Source organism: Schistocerca piceifrons, chromosome 1 (genome assembly GCF_021461385.2).
Source record: "Schistocerca piceifrons isolate TAMUIC-IGC-003096 chromosome 1, iqSchPice1.1, whole genome shotgun sequence".
In the NCBI taxonomy this organism is placed as follows: domain Eukaryota; kingdom Metazoa; phylum Arthropoda; class Insecta; order Orthoptera; family Acrididae; genus Schistocerca; species Schistocerca piceifrons.
The window spans coordinates 276,665,631-276,676,495 of NC_060138.1; the positions used below are offsets into that span (position 1 = coordinate 276,665,631).

General features: G+C 44.6%; 1 non-coding gene across 1 annotated transcript; it reads left to right on the forward strand.

Annotated features, from left to right (window-relative positions):
• Positions 1-10,156: 10,156 nt before the first annotated feature.
• Trnas-cga lies at positions 10,157-10,231 on the forward strand. Its single transcript has one exon. It is a non-coding gene; the product is annotated as a tRNA-Ser (tRNA).
• Positions 10,232-10,865: the final 634 nt, after the last annotated feature.

A 10,865-nucleotide genomic window follows, 5' to 3' on the forward strand; every position in this document is an offset into this window, starting at 1 on the left:
TAGATGTTGCGACAGATATTTTTATATTAGAAAAACATTGTATAAGCCACTGTGGGATCAATATCAAAACCTCAGTATTCCATAAAAAGAAGTCCCTAAGAAACAGGTATCAAATCCTACAACAAAATTGCCTCTCAGGCAGAGTGGCTCGTAATCATGATACAAAGCAGGACAGAAAGGAGCGGACTTGTAAATCTAAGAAAGTGTGAACACGAGAGATCACGGATAGTGGAAAGTCTGTGGCATATATTGATGTTCGCGAAATAGTGCATAATGTCCGTCCGACCCTCAATGTCCATATGATGGCTTGCTTCAAATGGCTCTGAGCACTATGCGACTTAACTTCTGAGGTCATCAGTCGCCGAGAACGTAGAACTAATTAAACCTAACTAACCTAAAGACATCACACACATCCATGCCCGAGGCAGGATTCGAACCTGCGACCGTAGCGGTCACGCGGTTCCAGACTGAAGCGCCTAGAACCAGACGGCCACACCGGCGGGCTGTCCATATGATTCACGGGCTTACAAAGGCTGCTTTCATCAACATGGCCAGTAACAGAGATGCTGCAGAACGCCGTCACGAAGATTAAGAAACGTCAGCTGGGCGGACGAGTAATATGTCACCAGCCGTACATGAAGTATGGGATATGCGTATGTCATGTGTGCCAGGATACCTGTTGACTATGTCCATTTGGCAAAAGCCTTAGGAGTTCCTCACAGTTAATTTATAACACCAAAGTTCCTACATTACTAATACTTATAACAGTGAGGCAATGAATTTTGTCTCTGTGGAAAGTAAACGCAACATTCTGTATTCTCTCTTTCTTACGTGCCAGAAGTGCTCTCCTTACGTCAGCTGAACATGATGTTAAATGGTCCCAGTCTGAACAAAAAACACAAGTGCAGACACGTGCGGTAATACAAAAAACCTAATCTTGGATTTCCTTTCATCGAATGTCTTCAATATGGCTGACAATCGCGTCACGTCTCGATTTTCCGTTCTGAGTGCACAATGAACATATAAAGACGCCAAGAAACATAGATTCTCCAGCCAAGTGTGAAGTGTGCACTATCGTGCGATTTCTTCATGCTGATTGGTTCCGCCTGATTTCATGCAGGCCACGTAAAGTAACTGTCCTGCATGACAGCAATGTGCAGCAATGGTGCAGCAGCAGCGCGTACTGACTTTCTTGATGCAGGCGGTTAGGGAAAGAAGCGAACGTCAGCCGACGATCTTATTCAGAGAGTGGCTCAAACAGTTCAAAAAAATAGGATATGAAGGGCAGTTCAGAACAAATGAGGAGGAATGTTGTTATCAAGTATTGTCTTTCTTCATGACAATATTCGGCCACACATCAATGGTGCAACAAAGGCGCTCCTGCAACTTTTTAGATGGGAAGTGTTTTATCACTCAACGTACAACCCCTATGATTTTCATCTCTTTGCTCACATGATCCACTGTCTATGAGGACCGCGTTTTGGCACAGACAACGTGCTGCACGTCAGCGTAGTTAATTGGTTGCAAGCACAGGTGGCTACCTTCTATAACCAGGCTGCTGGAAAGTTGGTACCACGCTAAGAAAAATGTAAAAGTCGGAACGGTGACTGAGTAAAAAAGTCCCTGGACGGTGACGCTAAATGCTGCAAATAGAACATTATTACTTTACACTGTATTTGCATGCCGCAACAGATCGAACCTTGAAGAAAAGTTGACCAGGTATTTAACTTCTGATTATACTCGTGCGTCATCAACCACCTTAGGTTCTAAGCCTGACACCTGTTCACCGTAACAAAATGGATCTGTATTCAGGAATACAAAGTTCTCTGCTTGATACAGTTTTTCCAAATCTACCCAGTTAGTAGCTTTCGTCGCCTCAACAGATTCCTTAGGCTTAAAATTACTGAATTACTGAATGATATCCTAGGCTGGCCTAAACCTTCTTGTTCTTCGAATATCTTTTCACCCGACTATTTATCATCGATTATTCTTTCTGTACGCGAATGTAACGTTCATGCTTCTTCAATTTATTAATTATTACATTCTTATACACGTTTCTAACAATCTGGATTCGATCGTTAAACTTATAATACGACATTGTAGAAAAATTACGTGTATACAACGTAAAGTGCTTTCCTCACCACACTCAAATCTGACATTAATTGTATTAGTAAATTTAATACTAGTAATCCACTTGATCATTGGTCAAAAACGTGGAACGAACGACAAAATGCGTTTAGGGCGTACAGTCCTCCGTCTCGCTGTCCGGCGATATCGCAGTGGGATGAACAGAAACGAAATTTCAAAACAGTTCCATGCCACCGCGTCGGGAGACAAATAGCAGTGTGATTCAAAGATCTGTTTGTCTAGACCTGTACTGAACCAAACTAACAGGGAAAATATGAATTTCAATGTTTGTGACACTGTCAGTTGATGTTTTGTTCATTCTCCGACAAAGGTCGGATGTGGTGCTGAATTTGTTTTCTTCGAACTTTATGTGTAAGTATGAATGTAAATTGTGTTGTTATAATTTAAGTACTTGATAAGCAAATCACCAGTCCCCTTTCATAAGCCAACAGTCAATTTGTAATGTGCACCTTAATCTGACTTGTGTTGCGGCGCCGACCTGCGTGGCCGAGCGGTTCTAGCCGCTTCAGTCTGGAACCGCGCGACCTCTACGGTCGCAGGTTCGAATCCTGCGGGCATGGATGTGTGTGATGTCCTTAGGTTAGTTAGGTTTAAGTAGTTCTAAGTTCTAGGGGACTGATGACCTAAGCTGTTAAGTCCCATAGTGCTCAGAGCCATTTGAACCATTTTGTGTTCCGGCTAATTGAAAATGTAGGGTTCTGTTTTCGACATTTATGGGGAGAACAGAAACAGTAATCGTCATCACTTTCTCAGAAGAACATCAAGAATATTACTGAAGAGAAGAACCATCTGTCACTGTTCTCAACCCAGGAGATTACGCTGTCGTTAAAGTATATGGAAAAAGCAATCAGCCATTTAGATTGTTGTATGTATATCTTCTTATTTAGAAGACAAAGTTCATGTTGATCTCATTTTTTTAAAAATAAGGCTGATTAAACATGTTTATTTTAACAGGTGAAGATTCACCTTAGTCATTTGTTTTCTATTACTTCTATCGGTACTGTTTGTTGATTAAATGACACAATTTTTAAACATGATGTCAGCGACATAATTTATTAACAAACAAAGTTCATGATTGAATGCTACAATAAAGCAATTAGAGATATAACGGTTTTTATTCGGAAAACAGAAGAAACTAGCACAGTTCATCCAGTATTTCTAGTTTACGTCTTGAATAGAATACGTTGAACCAGATAAAGTTTTTTCCGATTCTCCTTGAGTCAAACCAAATTTTGATATACCCATATTCACGCCAAACACCAATACAAAGAAAAAATAATAAGGGTTCATCCCTCCTTGCAAAGTGAATGGAAATACTAAGTTTTTATTTTTAAGCTAGAAACTATGAGCTACGACCCTAATCTAATTACGAGTTTAAATTTAGGCACAATATTTATACTACCATAAAATTTTGATTTCGTAATGCTTTTTAAAATCATGAAATTTTTCTTTTAAAGTTGGAAAGTTTCTGTACGACCCATTTTGCGATAACATATGTAATTTTCAATTTTCTCCAGTAAGGCAAAAAATGTTCCTGAACTATATGTCAGTGTTTCACGATCTTATTATCTACAGGATTTTCCACCTAACAGATTAGGACGAAGTACAATGGTTTCTCCTGTAACGTAAACGGCGACAGGTCGTTGGCTGACCGCGGTGGTTTTCGTTCATACTCTTATTTACGAAGGATACGTGATGAAGACTGCGCCTTGTGTTGTAGGAGGTTCCCAGGCATAGCCGCTTAATAGCACGACTGTGCCCCAACCAAAATGAAGCGTGCTTTTACTGCGCAGCCTACGGCCGCTGCTGCCACCCCGCGCACGCCTTGCTTCGTGACGCCGCTGCCTCTCCTGTGTCCAGCGACGTAAATAAAACTCCCTCCCCCCCCAACCCCCAACCCCCAACCACCACCCGACGCTGGGACGGCTGTTACGTGGACGTAAGAAGCACCGTAAAAGCGAAACCGCCAGAATATTACATCTGGACTGCGATAGTGGCTGTTCCAGGACTTTGAGTGTCTGGTCGTGACACTGAGGAGAGCTAAGATTGTCCAACATGAGCTTTTGACTGGCTTAACTCTCGGTGATTTATCTTTGCGTTCATCCATTTTGAAAATCGTATATGGTTGAGCAACAGTACTACCAACATCACGGAGGTCCCCACCAGAACTGCAAGATTTTCATAGAAATCATCGTAATCGCGTTAAGAGTAAATGTTTCTTTTTTATTACACGGAGACATTTTCAGGGACGTTCAGTGAGAGTAGTTGTCATTTAAGCGGCGTTATTCCCCATTAAACTGTAATGGGTAATTTTGGAGGACCTATATTCGAGGTAGGTGACATCTACCTCTACGTTTACTTCTATACCCCGCTATCCATTTCACGGAGTGTGGCGGAGGGTATTTCTGGTAACACTACTTGCTCCCCATTTCCGTTACATTCAGAAACAGCGCGATGGAAAAATGATTAATTGTAAAGCCCCGTAAGACATCTAATTTTCCTAATTTTCTCGTTGTGATCATTTCGAGAAACGTATGTAGGAGGAAGTAATGTGTCGATCGACTCTTCTTGGAACTTAAGCTCTCGAAATTTCAACAGCGAACATATGCGTGATGTACAACGCCCCTCTTGTAGCGTCATCCACTGGTATTTGCTGAGCATCTCCGTAACGTTCCCCTGCTCAATAAACGATCCCGTGACGAAACGCGTCGCTCTTCCTTAGATCTTCTTTATCTTTTTCATTAGTCCAACCTGATAAGGCTTCCAGAATGATAAACAGAACGAAAAGCTGAAGAACGAACGAAACGGATGTTTGCAAACTAGTTTTTTTTTTTTTTTTGTGGATGAATTATATTTCCTTAATATTCTCCCACTGAATATCAGTTTGGCATCTGCTTTTCCTAATGTTTGTTTTATGTGGCCATCCCACTTTCGGACAGTCCGGAATGCTTACTAATAATTGTTTTTCGGTAGATACTATAAACAGTGGTTTGTCGCCAATACTGTAATGTAACAGCAGTAGGTCCCTTATACCTACGAGGGCCGTCCAATAAGTAAGTATGCCTACTTTGCCCGCCCGGTTAGCCGAGCGGTCTAATGCACGGCTTTCCGGGCGGGAAGGAGCGCCCGGTCGCCGGCACGAATCCACCCGGTGGACTTGTGTCGAGGTCCGGTGAGCCGGCCAGCCTGTGGATGGTTTTTAGGCGGTTTTGCATCTGCCTCGGCGAGTGCGGGCTGGTTCCCCTTATTCTGCCTCAGCTACACTATGTCGGCGACTGCTGCACAAGCAAGTTCTCCACGTACGCGTACACCACCATTACTCTACCACGCAAACATAGGGATTACACTCGTCTGGTGTGAGACGTTCCGCGGTGGGGGCGGGGGGGGGGGGGGGGGAGGGCACAATAACCCGGGTTCGGTGTGGGTTGGCGGAGGGGTGAAGTGGACTGCGGTAGTCGTCGTGGGGTTGTGGACGGCTGCGGAGGGGACGGAGCCTCTCCGTCGTTTCTAGGTCCCCTGTTAACATACAATATACATACAACATCCCTACTTCATAACAAATACCACATAATTTACAATAAGATCAGAAGATACCTCCTAATATCGTGTCGTATGTCCTTTTGCTCGGTGTAATGCAGCTACTCGACTTGGCATGGACTCAGCTAGTCGCTGGCAACCCCCTGCAGACATACAAATATTGAGCCATGCTGCCTCTGTAACCGTCCACAATTGTGAAAGTGTTAGCAGCCCAAGATTTCGTGAGTGAACTGATCTCTCGGCTATAATCCATAAATAATCGATGGGATGCATGCCGGGCTGTAAGGGTGGCCAGATCATTCGCTCGAATTGTTCAGAACGATTATAGCCGGTGACATGGCGCATTGTCATCCATAAAAATTCTATAGCTGTTTGGAAACATGAAGTCAATGAATGGCTGAAAATGAAGTAGTCGAGCATCCAAGAATCCAGTCCATTCCATGTCAACACAGCCCACACCATTGTGGAGCCACCACCAGCTTGCACAGTGGCTTGTTGACGACTCGAGCCCATGGTTTCGTGAGGCCTGCGTCACACTCCAACCGTACCACTACCTCTTAGCAAATGAAATCGGGGCTTCCCTGATCAGGCCACGATTTTCATGTCGTCTAGGGTCCAAATAATGTGGTCATGGGATCGGGAGAGGTGCTGCAGGCGATGTCGTGCTGTTAGCTAAGAAGCTCGGGTCGGTTGTCTACTGCCATAGCCCACTGATGAAAAATTTCGACACACTGTCCTATCGGATACGTTCTTCGTACGTCCCGCATGGAAAACATGTTCAAATGTGTGTGAATTTCTAAGCGACCGAACTGCTGAGGTCATCTGTCCCTAGACTTACACACTATTTAAACTAACGTAAATTAACTTATGCTAAGAACAACACACACACCCATGCCCGAGGGAGAACTCGAACCTCCGGCGGGAGGGGCCGCGCAATCCGTTTCATGACGCCTCAAACCGCGCGGCCTCACATTGATTTCTGCGGTTATTTCACGCAACGTTGCTTCTCTGTTAGGCTGACAGGTCTACGCTTTCGGTCGATTAGTGAAGGCCGTCGGCCACAGCAATCTCCGTGATGAGAGGTAATGCCGAAATTTGGTAGTCTCGGCACGCTCTTGACACTATGGATCTTGGAATATTGAATTCCCTAACGATTTACCAACTGAAATGTCCCATTCGCCTAGCTCCAGTTACCATTTCGTGTTCAAAGTCTCTTAATTCACATCGTGCAGCCATAATCAGTCGGAAACTATTTCACATGATTCACATGAGTACAAATGACAGCTCCACCAGTACACTTCCCTTTTATACCCTGTGTACGCGATACCACCAGCATCTGTATGTGTGCATTTCGAAATGTTCAAATATGTGTGAATTCCTATGGGACAAAACTGCTTAGGTCATCGGTCCCTAGACTTACACACTACTTAAACTAACTTAAACTATACTATGCTAACACATACATCCATGCACTAGGGATGATTCGAACCTCCAGTGGGAGGGGCCTCGCAATCCATGACATGACGCCCTAAACAGGGCGGCCACTCCACGCAGCGCAAATCGCTATCCCATGACTATTGTCGCCTCAGTGTGTAATCTCCCCCTTCCTAATCGGCCTGCTGTATTGCGTTATAACTGACGGTGATCACATACGCCTAATGAAATTTTACTGCAAGCCTACCATCACCGAAAGAAAATAACACTGGTTAGTTGGAGGAAAGTATACAACAGACCCTTCTGAAGGCTGGCTCTGAGCACTATGGGACTTAACATCTGAGGTTATCAGTCCCCTAGAACTTAGAACTACTTAAACCTAACTAAGCTAAGGACGACACACACATCCATGCCCGAGGCAGGATTCGAACCTGCGACAGTAGCGGTCGCACGGTTCCAGACTGAAGCGCCTAGAACCGATGGGCCACTCCGGCCGGCTCCCTTCTGAAGGAAGAATCTTATCTAAACTTAAGCTAAGTACTGATGATAATTTTGAAATGGGTGGAATAAAGTGCAATCGCTCCCGAACCACTCAGGGGGAAAAGTAATATTTCGTCCAAAAAATTACAAGTAAGACGAAAAGTACTGGTTAGCTGAAAAGGGGATAATCAAACGGTCGCCAGATCACTGCACCAACGAGTCTCCAGAACGTTAAGAAAGGTAATAGCGAAGACATTTAAGCAAATAAACACTGGCGTGGCAATAGAAGGTTGTCACCCTTTCCAATGCACAACAGTTCACGACAAAATAAATGAATCAGAAAGCACTGAGTTTGAAGTTACTCATTCTGAAATACTAAATTTTGAAAGCAAAGTTAAATGGAGTTACTGGTCAAGTAAATGTAACTGAAACTTCGACATGTAAAAAAAAAAATTACCTTCAGTAGCCTCAGTGTAACGTAATGCAAAATTTAGAAGGAAGTAAGCAAATTACTTCTTATTATTCAAAGATAGAATTAAATTTACTTCAAGCAAATGAGCAACTGACTTTACTTTCAAAATAACAATAATAAAATCCGTACCAAGCCAGCAGAAGTCACTCGCTAAGCTAAGTACAGAATAAATGAAACTGAGCACCCTTAATTTGTGCTGTATCTTTAGTTATTAAGTGAAATTTTACGTCATTTTAAGTGAATGAAGTTAATACTCAAAATTGCAAATCAGTTAAGCCTCTGTTATGCAATGCAAAAATGAAACTGGTCATTAACAAACAAACAAAGCTGGCAGCAAATACACACATCAAAATAAGATTTGCATCACCTCGGTTCCGTCCTTTTTATTGCTCATGAAAACCACACATTGTATGTTGCACTCCCATACAGCGAGACCTTCAGAGGTGGTGTTCCAGATTGCTGTACACATCGGTATCTCTAATACCCAGTAGCACATCCTCTTGCATTGATGCGTGCCTGTATTCGTCGTAGCATACTATCCACAAGTTCATCAAGGCACTGTTGGTCCAAATTGTCCCACTCCTCAACGGCGATTCGGAGTAGATCTCTCAGAGTGATTAGTGGGTCACTTCGTCCATAACAGTCCTTTTGAATCTCCTCCAATCATGTTGGGTAGGGTTCATGTCTGGAGAACATGCTGGTCACTCTAGTCGATCGATGTCATTATTCTGAAGAAAGTCATTCACAAGATGTGCACGATGGGGGCGCGAATTGTCGTCCATGAAGACGAATGCCTCGACAATATGCTGCCGATGTGGTTGCTATATCGGTCGGAGGACGGCATTCACGAATCGTTAAAGCGCCTTCCAGACCACCAGCGGTGTACGTCGGCCCCATATAATGCCGAACCAAAACAACAGGGAACCTCCACCTTGCTGCACTCGGTGGACAGTGTGTCTAAGGCGTTCAGCCCGACCGGGTCACCACAAACACACGTCTCCGACGATTGTCTCGTTGAAGGCATATGCGACACTCATCGGTGAAGAAAACGTGATGCCGGTCCAGAGTGGTCCATTCGGCATGTTGTTGGGCCCATCTGTTCCACGCTGCATGGTGTCGTGGTTGCAAAGATGGACCTCGCCTTGGAGGTCGGGAGTGAAGCTGTGCACCATGTAGGCTGTTGCGCATTGCGCACAGTTTGAGTGGTAATTGGACGTCCTGCGGCTGCACAAATAGCATTATTCAACATGGTGGCGTTGCTGTCAGAGTTCCTCCGAGTCATAATCCGTAGGGTGGCCTGAGCAAGGCATGCCATCGACAGTTCCTGTCTGTTTGTGTCTCATCCATGTACTAACAACATTGCACTTCACCGCTACGCTCGCAGCTTCGATCCCTGCCTCGGGCATGGATGTGTGAGCTGTCTTTAGGTTAGTTAGGTTCAAGTAGTTCTAAGTTTTCAGAATGAGATTTTCACTCTGCAGCGGAGTGTGCGCTGATATGAAACTTCCTGGCAGATTAAAACTGTGCCGGACCGAGACTCGAACTCGGGACCTATGCCTTTTGCGGGCAAGTGCTCTACTAACTGAGCTACCCAAGCACGACTCACGCCCAGTCCTCACAGCTTTACTTCTGCCAGTGTTTCGTCTCCTACCTTCCAAACTTAACAGAAGCTCTCCTGCGAACCCTGCAGAACTAGCACTCCTGAAAGAGAGGATATAGTGGAGACATGGCTTAGCCACAGCCTGGGGGATGTTTACAGAATGAGATTTTCATTCTGCAGCTGAGTGTGCGCTGATATGAAACTTTGGAAGATAGGAGACGAGATACTGGCAGAAATAAAGCTGGGAGGACGGGGCGTGAGTCGTGCTTGGGTTCAAAATGGCTCTGAGCACTATGGGACTTAACATCAATGGTCATCAGTTCCCTAGAACTTAGAACGACTTAAACCTAACTAACCTAAGGACATCACACAGCACCCAGTCATCACGAGGCAGGGTAAATCACTGACCCCGCCGGGAATCGAACTCGGGAACCCGGGCGCGGGAAGCGAGAACGCTACCGCACGACCACGAGCTGCGGACGTCGTGCTTGGGTAGCTCAGTTGGTAGAGCACTTGCCCGCGAAAGGCAAAGGTCCCGAGTTCGAGTCTCGGTCCAGCATACAGTTTTAATCTGCCAGGAAGTTTCATATCAGCGCACACTCGCTGCAGAGTGAAAATCTCATTCTGGAAACATCCCCCAGGCTGTGGCTAAGCCATGTCTCCACTATATCCATTCTTTCAGGAGTGCTAGTTCTGCAGGGTTCGCAGGGGAGCTTCTGTTAAGTTTGGAAGGTAGGAGACGAGATACTGGCAGAAGTAAAGCTGTGAGGACGGGGAGCGAGTCGTGCTTGGGTAGCTCAGTTGGTAAAGCACTTGCTCGCGAAAGTTTGAGTCTCGGACGGCACACAGTTTTCATCTGCCAGGAAGTTTTAGTTCTAAGTTGTAGGGGACTGATGACCCCAGATGTTAAGTCTCATAGGGCTCAGAGCCATTTGAACCATTTGATAAGCAGGATTTGTTTCGGCTGATTCCAGTTACATACTGCAAAACTAAGTTGCAAATATTGCTTCCGATCCCGTTCATTACTACTACTTTCGCTTTAGTATAATGTTCCGAGACATCTGTTCGTAATTCATGGCCATTCGTGACGAAATACACTTGAGGAAAAAAAAAAAAAAACTGTCGTCTACTTATAAAACTTGTACAATGTCAAGACAAAGTGTGCCTTAATGGTGTGAACATTTTTTGTCCAGG